Genomic DNA, 15,825 nt, shown 5'->3' with positions numbered 1-15,825 from the left:
GTGCAGGGGAATGTTGGGGGTGGGGGGTAAGGGGCGTGGATGGGGGTGAAAACCCTTATGGGGGAGGGGGAAGGAATGGTGGCTTATGGACAGAAAACCAGAAAATGGAATAAAATTTGAAATATAAATAAAGAAATATTTCTAATAATTAAAAAAAAAGAATAGGAATGAAGAGTTGTGTCTGGCAGCCAAGATCTAAGCTCTCTTCAAAATTCCAGTGAATTCGTTTGGTCTCAGGTGCTTCATAATATAATTTATTTTTTCTCCAATCCAAGTGGCCAACGTGGAGAAATTCCACCACTGATAAAGTACAACAGAGTGCCACCGTTTCAAGCCCCAGAACCCGTTTTCCTTAATAGAATGAGCAGAGACCTCCGGAAAACTAACCATCACTTCCATAAAAAACTACTGCGACTCTTCGAAGGAAAGCAGAATCGTCATATCTGGTATGGTGGTGAGGCCTTGTTTCCTGTGGGGCATCAGAATGGCAACCACCTGGCTTTAATCGGCTAAGAGGGATAAGTTGACTTCATTATCAAAGGACAGTTGATAAAAAGTGACAGATCTGTATATCATGATGAGTTATATTCTAGTCAACAAGATAACTCACTGTCCATATTTATAGCCTGCACGGTGCTCAAAGAATTCTAGTTCATAGAAAGCATACCTTAACTGAAGCACATTTAAATGCTAAATACAAAAAAATCTAAACAACAAGGAAATGGATTTATTTGCCCCTCCTTGAGACATGTTAGCATCTCCAGAACCCAGAACAGAAGATAGATAGATAGATAGATAGATAGATAGATAGATAGATAGATAGATAGATAGATAGAGAGATAGATACGATAGATGGATAGATAGATAGATAGATAGATAGATAGATAGATAGATAGATAGATAGATAGATAGATGATAGAAAGATGATAGATAGATGATAGATGATAGATAGATAGATCGATAGATAGATCAATAGATAGATAGATAGATAGATAGATAGATAGATAGATAGATAGATAGAGGCTTAGTAATAATATAGTTGATATAAAAATATAACACTGTAAAAAAGCAAAAATAATTATGTAATTAGCTATTCTACCATTCCAAACTATATGTTCTTTCACAAGAAAGGAAATATTAGGGCTGGAGAGATGACTCAGCAGTTAAAACTGTTTATATCTCTTATAGCTGACTTGAATGTCGTTCCCAGCAATCACACTGAGGAGTTGCACAATCACCTATAAAACCCCCAAAGCTCTCTTCTGGCCTCTTAGAGTATCTGCCCTCACCTGCACATACCCACAGACACATACACACATACATAATTACAAATAGTGAAATAAATCTTTAAGAAATGAGCAAGAACATGTTATCAATTTATAAACCATAAAATATAGTTTATAACCATGTGTCAATTATCACAAAAATTTTCATCAAAATTATCAATTGTCAGCAAAACCTTCAAATCTTTCTTTGTGTATCTTAACCTTTAGTGAATCCTAGAACTGTAAAATAGCCTTGGCCTCCAGTTTGTGATTACTGTGTCTTTGACATTTTTTAATTCTTATTGAGTTGCTCATTCGATATGTCATTTACTTTTTGAGTCAAAGAACCTTATGTGAATTACTTTCTCCTTGTACTGAACACCTATGTGTGTGATCTGTGTGTGCAAACATGTTATTTATGCATGTTCACATCTGAGTCATGTCTGTTTCACACATTAACTATCTACCCAGCATTCCCTGAGCCAGGTGTTTCTGCCATTTTTAATGTGTACTTCTAAAAACAGTAGGTTTGCAATCTTTAATGTGTCTATCCCAAAAGTGGAATGGCTTTTACCTATGCCCCATATTTCTTTACCTCTGTCAAATGCCCTTTGTAGTCTACATCACCACAAATTCTTATACTCCCAGCAGCAGTTGGGCATGGGTATCTGGTCCTTCTATTGAAGTTTACTTCAACGAGACTGGTCTATATAACTATTTTACTGTCTTTTGCTTTTATGTTACTCTCTCTACCAACACCTATAAGCATCATGGGTTCTTGTCTCATTGGTTATTTAGTCTTTCTCTTTCCTGGGAGCTGATACACGGAACCTGTCCATTATATGTCCTGTGGTGTTTATTGAATGTGCTCTTAGTGACTACTACTGGATTATAGGCTGAGTTTTGGATGTCAGATTTGAATCTTGATGAACTTTTTTTTAACTTGGGACATAAATTCACCAATTTATGGCTCTGGTTTTTAGAGTAGATTAAGGAATTCTGATTACCCATATGTTACGAAGACTTTCGTCTGTATTTTTCATTTGTAGAGTTTAATGGTTGTCCTTTTATATGTAAACATTTAATGGCAGGAATATATTCTCATTCTTTCTTGTTGCCTCTCCTTTTTCCCTTCTTTCTCTTTCCTCTTTTTCTTTGTCTCTCCTCTTCTTTATCCTCTCCTTTTCCCCATGTCCTCTTTTTCTCCTCACTCCCTCCCTGTACCTCCTGCTTTCTTCCCCTGCCTCATTCACAGTTTTTCCTATCCCTCTCCTTCTCCCATCTCTCTCTCCCTGTCTTTTTTCCTTCATCCCCCTTTCTTATGCCCCTCCATCTCTCCCTCTGTCTCCTCTACTTCTCTCCCATCTCCCTTTCTCAGTCAGACTCTTGTCCTAATACATTTCTTAAACTTCCTGTCATAAGAATCCACAATTGTATTGTGACACAGAAGGACTTTTCATATACATGCAGATATTACTTCATAAGCACTTTTTATGAAAATTTATGATAATTCCTTTTTAATCCCTATATAAATGCATACAAGTGATATTGATTGTTTTGACTATATAGTTCTATATTAAATCTACCCTAGTATAACAAATATTTACCTTTTGATTTTCTCTAGAAATATTTTTAGTTACTTTTAGCTCCTTTGTTCCATTAAAAGAACCTCTCCTTAAGCCTTGCTTGTTACCTAGCCTCTCTGGGTCTATCAACTGTAGCAATACTATCCTTTATTTTACAGCAAATATCTACTTATAAGGGAGTACATACCATGTGTGTCTTTCTGGGACTGGGTTACCTCATTCAGGATGTTTTTCTAGTTCCACCTATTTGCCAGCAAATTTTATGATGATCATTTTTTAAACAACTGAGTAATACTCCATTTTGTGACTGTACCAAATTTTTAGACCATTCTTTAATGGAGGGCCATCTAGATTGTTCCAGTTCCTGGCTGTTATAAATACAGCTGTTATGAACATAGTTAAGCTAGTGTCCTTGTTTTAGAATGGAACTTCCTTTGGGTATATGACCATGAGTAGTATGGATGGGTCTTTAGGTAGATTGATCACCAATTTCCTGAATAATCACCATATTGATTTCCAAAGTGGTTGTACAAGTTTTTATTCCCACCAGTAATGGAGGAGTGTTCCCTTTACTCTACACCCTTGCCAACTTGAGCTCAAGGAGTCCTGCAAAGGAGGGTGAGGAAGGATTGGAGGAGCCAGAGAGATCAAGAACCCGAGGAACACAACCCACTGAATCAACTGACTAGGACCCAAATGGGCTCAAATTGATCAGGGAGCCTGTCTGGGTCTGACCTTAGTCCTCTGCATATGTTATGTTTGTGTAGCTCAATGTTCTGGGTGATTCCTAACAGTGGGAGTAATGCCTGTCTCTGACATTTTTGCCTGTCTTTGGGAACCTTTTCTTCCTTCTGTATTCCCTAGTTCAACCTAATGGGAGAATATGTGCCTGGTCATATTGTAGCTTGCTATGCTGTATTTGGCTGATGTCCCTGGAAGACCTGCTCTTTTCTGAGGGAGGTGAAAAGGTGATTGATCCAGAGGAAAAGAAGAAGTGGGAAGGAAGAGGAAGAGGGAGGTGAAACTATAGTCAGTGTGTAATATATGAGAGAACAATAAATGAAAAGAAAAAAGAACCTCTCTAGCTCCTTCTATCTTCTCTTTCCCCATTTCCCTCTCCCTCTCCCTCTCCCTCTCCCTCTCCCTCTCCCTCTCCCTCTCCCTCTCCCTCTCCCTCTCCCTCTCCCTTTCCCTCTCCCTCTCCCTTTCCCTCTCCTTTTTCCTCTCCTTCTCCTTCTCCCCCTGAAAAACAAGGGAAAGCCTCCAACCCTCCCTCACACATTTTATGTTAAATTACCCAAAAGATGCTGTAGGAAGGAACTATGGTAGGAATTTAATTGTATCTTTTGATCAGTATAGAGTGAATTTGGTATTTTATGACATGACATCATCCTTGAAGAGGGAAACAATGTCTAATGTCTTGTAATGGTTTAACTGTCAACACAACCTAGAATCACCTGGGAAGAGAGCTTCATTCCTGTGGCCTTGATAAAGTTTTCTTAATACAGCTAATAGATGTGTGAACATTCAGTCTACTGTGGGCAGCATCACTCCCTATGCAGGTGTCCTGAACTGTATAAAAGTAAAAAAGTTGAGTTGAGCACAGCAAGAAAATAAGTGAACATGCTGTGTGCATTTCTCTTTCCTTAACTGTGGATGTGATCTGTCCCACTGTCATAAACCCCTTCTACTGTCATCTACTTGCAGTGATAGACTGTAACCCAGAGTTATGAGCTAAGGTTAACACTTTCTCCCTTAAATTCTTTTAAAAATGTTTACATGTATGGGTGTTTGTATCTGCCATATAATACCCAGGGTCAAGAAGGCCAGAAGATGTCCTTAAATGAGATCGAAGTTGTGAACCACCGTGCAGGTTCTAGCAAAAGAACCTGGGTCCTCTGGAAGAGCAGCCAGTGTTCATAAGTGTGGAGCCGTCTCTCTTACCCCCTCAACTGCTCTTTTTTATGATAGTTTAATCATAGCAATATAGATTAAACCAGAACACGATGTATGTCCGTCTCTTAAAATGCATTTATTAGCATATATTCTCCTAGTTGTATGTTAAAAATGTATTCTTTGTACATAGTGAATCCATTTCTAAAGGTACTTTGATTCATTCAAGTTTATTTTGTGGGATGGAGAGATGACTTCCATTGAAAGCTAGGCTCACAAGCAAAGCATCAGATGCATCTTGTTCCTTGATCATGGGCATCCTCTCTTCCCCCCTCCCATACTCTGTTATTCCCTCTCTTACATCTTGTTTAAGTCTATTAAAAACTATGTCCATAAAGTTTAACTTTACTCATGTAAAAAGGTCTTATTATATTTATATATACATTTTTGAAACTGCCTATATATTCACACCATTTCTTATTATTTCTTTCATTTTTATGTAATTAAATAAGCTTCCCAACTTCTGTATCCTAGCTTTCCTTTCTCCCATCACCAGTTTGTGAGTTACAACATGTATTTCAGCTGTTTCAGTGGTGGCTCTGAAAATGTTATAGCCATGCTTCAAGAAATTGGAAGTTTATCTCTACTCTGAAATCATAACTGAAGACTATACATAATTTCCTAGAGACTCGCCCCAGCATCAGCTGAGTCATGATGCCAGGTAATGCTGGAGCTTCTCCACAATTCACTCTCTCCCCCATTTTACAGGAGCCTCTGGGATCAGCCATTGTGCTAGCTACAAGAAAATTAACTCAGTACAATTCTAAGTTGTATTCCCACAAAAAGGAAAGATACAAGTCAATAGTCATGCAAATAAGCACTTTAAACTTGTATCGCTCCATTTTAAACTGGAATAGTTCAGAGTTGATGGTATGTGACCAGGAAGGTGAGTTTTTTCCCTCGCTGGGCCTTAGAAACTGTTAGGGAATCTGTATATGGGAGGTGGGACAGAGTGAACAAACATGGTGCTGGGAGAGGCACATCATTTCCTGCATTTAAAACCCAAACATTATATGAAAAATATGAGTATGGAATTTCAAAGGATGATAACCAGATTCTGATGGGGACGTGTATATGGGAAAGCATCTGGACTGTGTGGGAAAACAGGAGCAATCGTGCACCTAAAATCAACTCTGTAATCCCCAAATTTTCATTTGTGTATAAGAGTATTCCTCACTCCCAAACAGAGCATGGAATGCTCAGAAATCGTAAGGATGCAATCTTAGTCCCAAGAGCTTGCTGCTGAGTAACCGAACATTTAAATATTTCCCTTTCTTTTTTCCCCTTTAGACATGGTTTCACCTCATTCCCAAGGCTTATCTATTCCTTCTTATCCACCCAGACTATGCTATCCCCTGAACTGAGGGGTTTCGACTTGGGTAGAAGAGCTATTTGGTAGTTAATGAGGTAGATAATGGGGGTTGCCCATGTATCACAATTTTCTTTTGGAAATGGGGTTTCACTGAAGCTCAAGCTATTCTGGATCTTATTCCATACTCCAGGCTGGCCTTCACCTTATGACCTGCTTGCTTCAGCCTAAATGCTGGAGGACAGTACTGCACAACCATGACTAGCTCATACATGCTCCCTCTATTACATGCCTTGTTAGTATATGATACAGTGTTTTAGTAGAAATGGCATCAATATGCCTTCCTCTCCAGTTTGAACTGATAGGTGAACTTCCGCAGTACTTCATCAACTGGTATGGTAGGCAGAAAGGAAGAAGTTAATCTATCAGCAAGCCAGCCAATATAACCTCTAGGGTTCTGCTGTGTGGTGCAGTATGTGATATCTAGGTGGATGCCACAATGGCTTTAGTCCTTGGATTTGAGCTTTCAGTTATATTCTGTAAGCTATCTTGGAGTCAGAAAACCATTCTAGTTGTCTCTCACATATTTTCAGATGAGAGATTTTAAATGGATTGGTGTGTGTGTGTGTGTGTGTGTGTGTGTGTGTGTGTGTGTGTACATGTGTGCAAGTACAAATGCACTCATACACACACAAATGCATATAGACTATGGAAATCAGAGATCAGCTTCAGGTCTCTTTGTCAGTAAACAGTTGTGTTTTGAGAAAGGATCTCTCAAAGGGGCTGATTGGCAGAATGATGTCAGCTGAGAAGAGAAGGAAGAGAAGGAAGAAGAGGAGGAGGAAGAGGAGGAGGAGGAGGAGGAGGAAAAAGATTCTCATCTGAAAGGCCTAGAAAGTATTTTCAACAAAACCATAGTAGAAAGAGATACCTATAAATATACAAGAAGCTTACAGAACACCAAAAAGATTGGACCAAAAGAGAAAATCCTTCTGCACATAATAATCAAAATACTAAATATACAGAACAAAAAAAGAATATTAAAAGTTCAAGGGAAAAGGGTCAAGTAACATATAAAGGCAGACCTATTAGAATTGCATATGACTTTTCAACTGAGATTCTAAAAGTCAGAAGAGCATGGAAAGATGTCTTGCAGTCTTTAAGAGAACACAAATGTCAGTCCAGACTACTATATCCAGCAAAACTTTCAATCACCATAGATGGAGAAAGCAAAATATTGCATGACAAAACCAAATGTAAACAATATTTATACATAAACCTAACCCTACAAAAGGTACCAGAAAGAAAAATCCAACTCAGTGACATTAACTACACCCAAGAAAAAACACAGTAAATAAATAATTCCACACCAGCAAAACCAAATGAATGGAAGCACAGGCACACACAAATGCAAACACACACACACACACACAGACACACACACAGACACACACACACAGACACACACACAGACACACACACACAGACACACACACAGACACACAAACACAGACACACACACAGACACACACACACACAGACACACACACAGACACACACACAGACACACACACACAGACACACACACACAGACACACACACACAGACACACACACAGACACACACACACAGACACACACACACAGACACACACACAGACACACACACACAGACACACACACACACATTAATACCAACAACATCAAAATAACAGGAATTAACAATCATTGGTGTTTAATATCTCTCAAATCAATAAACCCAATCCCCCAATGAAAGATACAAGCTAACAGAATGGATGCAAAAACAGGATCCATCATTCTGCTACAAAAACACACCACAGCATTAAAGATGACATTTCCTTCAGAGTAATAGGCTGGCAAAAGATTTTCCAAGCAAACAGACCAAAGAAGCAAGCCGGAGTAGCAATTCCAATATTTAATAAAATACTTTCAGGCAAAATGAATCAAAAGAGATGGAGAATCACACTTCATACTAATCAAAGGAAAAATCCACCAAGAAGAGCTCTACATTCTGAAATACTATGTCTCAAATTCAAGGGCATGTACCTTTGTAAAAGAGGCATTGCTAAACCTTAAATCACACATTGAACCACACAATAGTGAGACTGCAACAGCGCACTCTCATGAGTGGATAGGTCATCCAAACAGAAACTGAGCTAATAGATGTTGTGAATCAAATAAACCTAACATATATCTACAGAATATTTCCATCAAACACAAAAGAATATAGCTTCTTAGCACCTCATAGGACATTCTCCAAAACTGACCATACACTTGGTCACAAAGCAAGCCTCAACAGATGCAAGAAAATTGAAATAGCTCCCTCTACCCTATCAGATGACCATAGATGATTACAGCTTGCCTTTGAAAATAACAGAAACAACAGAAAGCCTAAAACTTATTGAAACTGAAAAACTCTCTAGTCAATAACAGCCAAGTCAAAGAAGAAATAAAAACAGAAATTAAAGGCTTTCTAGAATTCAATAAAAATGAAATGTTTAACAAAGTTATGGGACACAATGAAAGCAGTACTAAGAGCAAATTTCATGACACTAAGTACCTCCATAAAGAAATTACTGAGGTGTCATACTAGTGACCTAACAGATCTCCTGCAAGCTCTAGAACAGAAAGAAGTAAACACACGCAACAGGAGTAGAAAACAGGAAATTATCAAATTGAATAATCAAGGATGAAGTCAATAAAATAAAAACAAAGGGAAGAATATAAAGAATGGATGAAGTAAGGAGTGGTTTCTTTTAGAAAAATCAACAAGAGAGACAAACCCTTGGCCAAACTAAATAAAAGGCAGAGAGACAGACTCCAAACTAACAGAACCAGCAAATAAAATCAGACATGGAGGAAACCCAAAGAATCATTAGGTCCACTTCAAAAATCCACTTCTCCATAAAGTTGGAAAATATAATGAAATGGACAATTTTCTAGATTGATACCACTTACAAAAGTTGAATTAAGATCAGGTAAACAATCTGATAGGCCCAAAACCTCTAAGGTAATAGAAAGAATCATTAAAAGTCCCCCAACCAAAACAAAAGCCCAGAACCAAATGGTTTTAGTGCAGAATTCTACCAAATCTTCAAAGAAGAAATAATGCCAACATTCCTTAAACTAGCTACAAAATAGAAACATAAGAAATACTGCCAAATTCATTTTAGGAGACCACAGTCACACTGATACATAAACCACACAAAAACTCAAACATGAAAGAGAATTTCAGACAAATCTCCCTTATGAACATTGATGCAAAATACTCAAAATACTCACAAACTGAATCCAAGAATGCATCAAAAACTTCATTCACCATGATCAAGCAGACTTCATTCCAGGGATGCCTGGGGGTGGGGGGGTTCATTTAACATATTAAATGCCATCAATATCATCTACCATATAAACAAATGGAAGAAAAAATAAGCATGATCATATTTGATGCTCAAAAGGCATTTGACAAAATCTAACACCCTCTTCATGTTAAAAAATCTTGGAGAGATCAGGCGTACAAGGCACAACCTAAACATAGTAAAAACAATGTACAGCAAGCCAATAACTGACATCAAATGAAATAGAAAGAAACTTAAAACAGTTCTACTAAAATCAGTGATGAGAAAAGGCTGTCCAATTTCTCCCTATCTCTTCAGCATAGTGCCTGAAGTTTTAGCTAGAACAGTAGAAGAACTAAAGGAGATCAAATTGGAAAGGAAGAAGTCAAAGTATTACTATTTGCAGATGATATGATAGTATTTATAAACAAACCTAAAAATTCTACCAGAGAACTCCTTCAGCTGATAAATAACTTCATCAAAGTGGTTAGATATAAAATGCACTCAAAGAAACCAGTACCCTTCCTTTTACTAATGATAAACAGGTTGAGGAAGAAATTAGGTAAACAACAGCCTTTGCAATAGCCACAAATAATACAAAATGTCTTGGTGTAACTCTAACCAAGCAAGTGAAAGATCTGTATGCCAAGAATGTCAAGTCTTTAAAGAAGATATCAGAAAGGGCCTTTGATAAAATCTCACACCCCTTAATGTTAAAAGTCTTGGAGAGATCAGGGATACATACCTAAACACAATAAAAGCAATTCACAAAGCATTAATAAAGAAGCAGGAGTAGAAGAGGGGGGAAAGGAGAGAAGGAGGAAGAGGAGGACGTGCGTAGGTGTGCTTCCCTCAGCTCCTCAGCCTAAGTCTCTCTTTGGGATCAGCTGGAAGGTACACTGAGTCATTCACTCTGGTGTTAGAGGGCTTTAGGTGTCATCTCAGATTCATATCTGGGTCTACTGCCCAACCAGGAACATACCAGATACTCAAAAATATCCTCGAATACACCACCCTCCTAAAATTTTCATGAATATATTTTAAGAAGATAGTTCTGGACCTATCACCATTTAGTATCTGAGTGACACTCATATGCCCATCTGTGAAATGGACATGCAGATGTTAATGTTAGAAAATGTCTGCCCAGCGAATCATTCAATACCTAGAGGAGTTCCCTCACCAGTGAAGCATTAGTGCAAATGGAATTATTAAAGAAAGAATTTTTCCAAAAGTCATAAGCTGTACACCCATGGGACTGTGCTAAATACTGCAGGGGAATGTAAATTGGGGAAGTGAATTCTGTCTGGGTAGGTGTTGTATTAATAATAATAAATGATCATTCTAGATGGCTAGATTTAGGATAATTATTTTAATTGTATGTTTCACCATCTGGATGACAGTCGTAGATGTTTAAACAAGTTTTCAATTAGTATTTCGAGGGAGTGCCAAGAAAATCACCAGGTATTAAATTCCTTTTCCTTCTTTCATAATAATTTTATTATTTTTTTTGTTTTGCTTCTTAATTTTAGGTTTTAATAAAACCTGAACCTCTGGACAAGCGGACAGCTGCTGAGCCAGTGAGTGATGATGGCTTGGATCAAACCCTGGCTCTCACTGGGGTAGGTCACAATGTGACTTCACAGCCTGGTTTCTGTGGTTCTACGGAGAGATGCAGTGGGTGTGGTCTCCGTGGGCGTGGTCTCAGTGGGTGTGGTCTCAGTATCACAAGCCACACAACACTCTTGGCACAGCCCACACTGCCAAGAAGGTTTTTGCCAATCTACTCACATCCAGTGGCAAGAATGTCAATTTTGAGGGCACTACAATGCTGTTCTGGGCATTGTGTGTAGCCGTGCTTTTGTAGCAAACCTAGATGACACAGATTATTCACTCAGTTTCAAAGATGAATATGTAAGTCAAGTTTTACGGTGTGTTTTATGTCACTGGACATCAGGCGATATCCCATTGGATACAGCAACAGTGACCACTAGTGTCTCTTTCTCTTACTTGTGGGTGGAGTTTTCAACTACCATAAGAGATCTTCCCAAGAACACTTACTGAGAATCTGTGTAAAAACAGACAAGAGTGCTGGCAGGATGGCTCAGTGGGTAGTGGTGCTGGCCACTAACCTTGGCAACCTAAATTTGAACCTCAGCACCGTCGTGGAGAATGGAGAGAGCTTATTCCTGCAAGTTGCCCTCTGACATCCCTCCATCCATGGGCTGTGATATGCAATTACAAATGCATGTGCATGCGCGCGCACACACACACACACACATACACACACACACACACACACACACACACACACACACAAATAAGTGTACAGAAGAGAAGAAACAGACAAGGAAGGACCTCACGCTCTCAGTCACAGATGCCCTGTGAGGCCCACCTTAGCTTTCCTTAGCTTAGCCCCCACGGTTTAGTTTATGCTGTTTCCTTTTGGAAACATTGGAGGTAAGCTACACCCGCTGTCTCCCTCAAAGAGATTTCTCAGGCCAAAGGTGCTACCTCCAACTCTGTCTCCTGTATTGCAAAGGATAGGGAGAGCCAGGCCGGAAAGGAAAGGTGCGTTCGGGAAATACAAAGCAAACAGGAGCGTCTCTCAGCCTTGCCTTCCTTGGGGGCATAGCAGGAGCCATTCCATTCACGAGCATCCGGTAAAAAGCAATGATCAACTTCTGAGATGTGGCCAATAAAGATATTTCAAAATGCTTGGAGAAGATTCTCTGTGAGGATAGGACCTGGGTGGGAAACACAGAGCTGAGCCTCTGCACATTGTGGAAGAGAAGATGGCAGCTGTGGATTCTCTCTCTCTCTCTCTCTCTCTCTCTCTCTCTCTCTCTCTCTCTAGATACGGAGTGATTTGCAATCTGAAAGTGAAGTTGGCCTGGAAAGAGAGAGGGAGAGAGAGAGAGATAACAAGGCAAAAAATATTCAATTTGAAGTTGCCTTCAAGGAAAAAATGTCACCCGGAAAATGATTTTATCAGGTTTGAAATGCAAATGTAATACAATCTCTGACATATTTGGATTGGTAAAATAATATATTTCAGGACTGGGTGAAGAGAGGGCTTCCATGCAGAGGAAACTGCACCACTGGGCAGAGCCAGGAAATAGAATCCTTCACTGGAAACAAAGAGAATTCCTGGTATTCAGCCATCACTATGGAGAAAGATGCCTGAGGTTAGCCAATGTTCTCCTTTCAACACCTCCCTGCCTTCTATCCCCGGAGACAGTAGAGAGGATGGTAAGAAAGGAGCATCTTCCTCACTTCTGTGACCCTCCCTCACCCCCACCCCCAAACAGATGAGGCTGGGTTTCTTCTGCCGGCCCACTCTGCAGTGGGCTTCTGTGTTGTCACGTGTGTACAAACTGACTTTGAACTTCATCTTTGCTCTTATAGAGTCTATTGCATTAGAAATGGAAACCAACAGAGGCCAGTGAGATTATCCTTCTTCATGTTTCAAATAGGGGGCCAATAAGAGCTATGAAGTTATGGATAAATTTTAAAAATGCATTTTGTAGGTGTGTGTGTCTGTCAGTCTGTCTGTTTCTACCTTTCAGGCAGAGCTGGAATTACAAAGACACCAGGCTACTGGGGTTCTGAACTCAAGTCCTTGTGTTTGTATAGCAGGCACTTTTTTAACTAAACTCTCTTCCCATCCCTGTCTCTTTATAAGAGAATCTAAAACACATGACTGTTCACAGTAGGTAAAGCCTCCTGGAGGAGTAGGGGAACGTTCCAATGAGAAATGCAACTTACTGGGAGTGGGTGTCCTGCCCAGAAAAGAGGCTGCCAGATGCCGTCAGAATATAATTATCCACTCTAAGTTCAGAGCCTCGATCTACTGAAAAGGAAGAGAAAGCCTGAACCTTCTTCTGGGTTGGGTGGGGAGATACTTGCAGAGAACATTAAAAATGTCAATATCAAATTGATGTCCCCACAGTAAGAAGCCAGGACCCCCAAGCCAGTACTCTTTGCCTCAGTGTCACTGTTGGATTTCCTCCTTCAAGGAGTCTACACCACTCATCAGTGATGAGAACTTTGCCTCTAAGTAACAGCACAACATGACTCCAGCCCCATTCCACCCTAGGTTACCTTGCTTCTAATTTGACTTTTCTTTAAAAAATAGTGCTAGGGTTGAACCTAGGGCTTCAAACAAATGCTGCATGCCCTCTACCACTGAGCTGTACCCGCAGTCCTCTTGCTTTTGATTGTCCTACGAGGCCTTACTGAATTGAGCAGAGTGGCATTGAACACATTCTATAGCACAGGAGGTCTGCAATTTATGATCCCCCTGCCTCAGTCTCATAAGTAACTTGGATTGCAAACCTGTGCACCAAGCTTGCTGTGAAACTTTAAATTTAATAGAAATAAATGTTATAATGCTAAAAGATACTTTATATCATTAGCATAAATGTGAAACAAATAGCATCCGCTGAAACTAGAAATATAGTGTAAAAAAAAACAAGAAAAAGTATTGCTAAGCTAATGTATTTATATGTGTATGAGTACTGTATGCCATAATACGTCTAAGTTTTCAAGTCTGGGGCCTGCTTTCTCCTGACCAAAAGAGAATAGGAAGGATTAAAGTGAGTGCTGGAGAAACAGCTATAATACAGGGCTTACGCAATATGTGCAAGGCTCTGAGTTCAATACTCTGGGACTCTGTGGAGGGAAGGAAGAAGGGAGGGAGGGAGGGAAGAAAAAAGAGACAGGAGAGAGGGTTAGGAGGATTTCTGGGGATACAGTTTGGTGGTAGTTCTCTTTCTTGTCCTGTTAGTGCCTCTTGGATCAATACACAGCTATGAAAGGGAAGAAGAGAAGGAAGGAAGGAGGAGGGAGGGAGGGAGGGAGGGAGGGAGGGAGGGGGCACAGAAAGCATTAGAAGAGTGTTAAATGAAGAAAATGCCCAGATATCTGAACATTTGGAAAGAGGACAGAGCTATGGAAGAGGCAACTTTCACTCAGTAAGAATGACCCAGCATGGGCTGGAGCTTCCCAGCCCAGGTACACATGTATACTGATGGGTCCCACACCTCAGCAGACATAGATTTGGCTATCTGGTGGTGAATCACATAAGAAACTGGGACCATCAAGTCCAAGACAGTCGTGAGTGGGAGAGGGGCCAGGAGGGCTGCTGTCAGTCACCCAGTACCCATCTGCCTTGGGGCCATAATGGTTCTATGATGTCAGGTTATACTTGAAACTACACACTTGGTCCTTCCATCTCCAGTTCTGTCCCTGAGACTTCTGGGCTACTCCACGGGACTGCTTTTCCATGCTGCATATTTTCTGTGCACCACAACTAAAGCTCCCTGGTTTCAGGGATGAGAGCAAGAGGGACTGTCTGTGGCTTGGCTGGCAGACGAACCCAGCTGCGAGGCTCTGCTGACAGCTCCCCATTCCTCAGCATCACCTTGGAGCTTGTAAAACCTGCATTGTTTAATTTTCCTCTTGACACAGTAATGATTTTCTACTGATTGAGTAGGAACCTGTGCCAACATGTGCCCTACTTCGTCGGCAAGGAGGAACTCTCGGTGCCAGGACCCAGACGGGAAGCAGCGTTTTCCCCACTTTACAAAGCAAGAATGCTTGAGAACCTGGCGACTCTCTCTTGAACATAAAGGAATTGTGTAATACTTTCTGGAGAGACACAACATACATGTTTCCTCCTCCCCACTCCCCAAATAAGGAACCCAGGAGAGATCAAAGTAACGATGGCACTGAAGACCAAAGGCTAAACCAATGAGTATTGAGGTTACTAACAGGAGTCATGGTGAGGGTTTACTTACAGGGACAAAAATAATTCGAAAGCAGCTGTGTCATCCCACTCTAAAGGGTGTGATGAGTCACAAAAGCTGTATCACCAGAGTCCCCACCCCCATCCTCCGCCCACCTCCTTTGTAATAGCACCGCTGTAAAACCCAGTGCAGCTGGGAGGCAGGAGGCAACAGTGTGTGGAAACCTCAGAGGAGGCTCCGGTTCCCACCTTTGTTCTAGCAGGCCTCGTTACCATGGACCTCATTCGTGGTAGCTATATTACTCAGTTCATTTCACGGTGTGGCTCTGAGCCAAGGACTTCTAAAAGTCAGCGTCTCTCTGCTTTCTGAAAGCCAATAGTCATGTTTCACCAGAAGGAAATAGCTTCACTAAAGCAAGCTGTCCTTGCTACTAATCCCAGGCCGGCTTCCCTATCAACAGCCCGGTGCCCACCTCCCGTTCCATGAGGCTTGTTGCCCTATGTCTGATAGTTATTCCTTGGAAATATGATTCAGTTCCCCAGCTCTGCCCAATTTTTGGCCAGCCTCTGAAAACGTGTGATAAGAATATATAAGAATTAGTTTTTAAGGG

This window comes from Rattus norvegicus, chromosome 10 (genome assembly GCF_036323735.1).
Source record: "Rattus norvegicus strain BN/NHsdMcwi chromosome 10, GRCr8, whole genome shotgun sequence".
NCBI lineage: Eukaryota > Metazoa > Chordata > Mammalia > Rodentia > Muridae > Rattus > Rattus norvegicus.
This window is presented reverse-complemented; position numbering follows the sequence as displayed.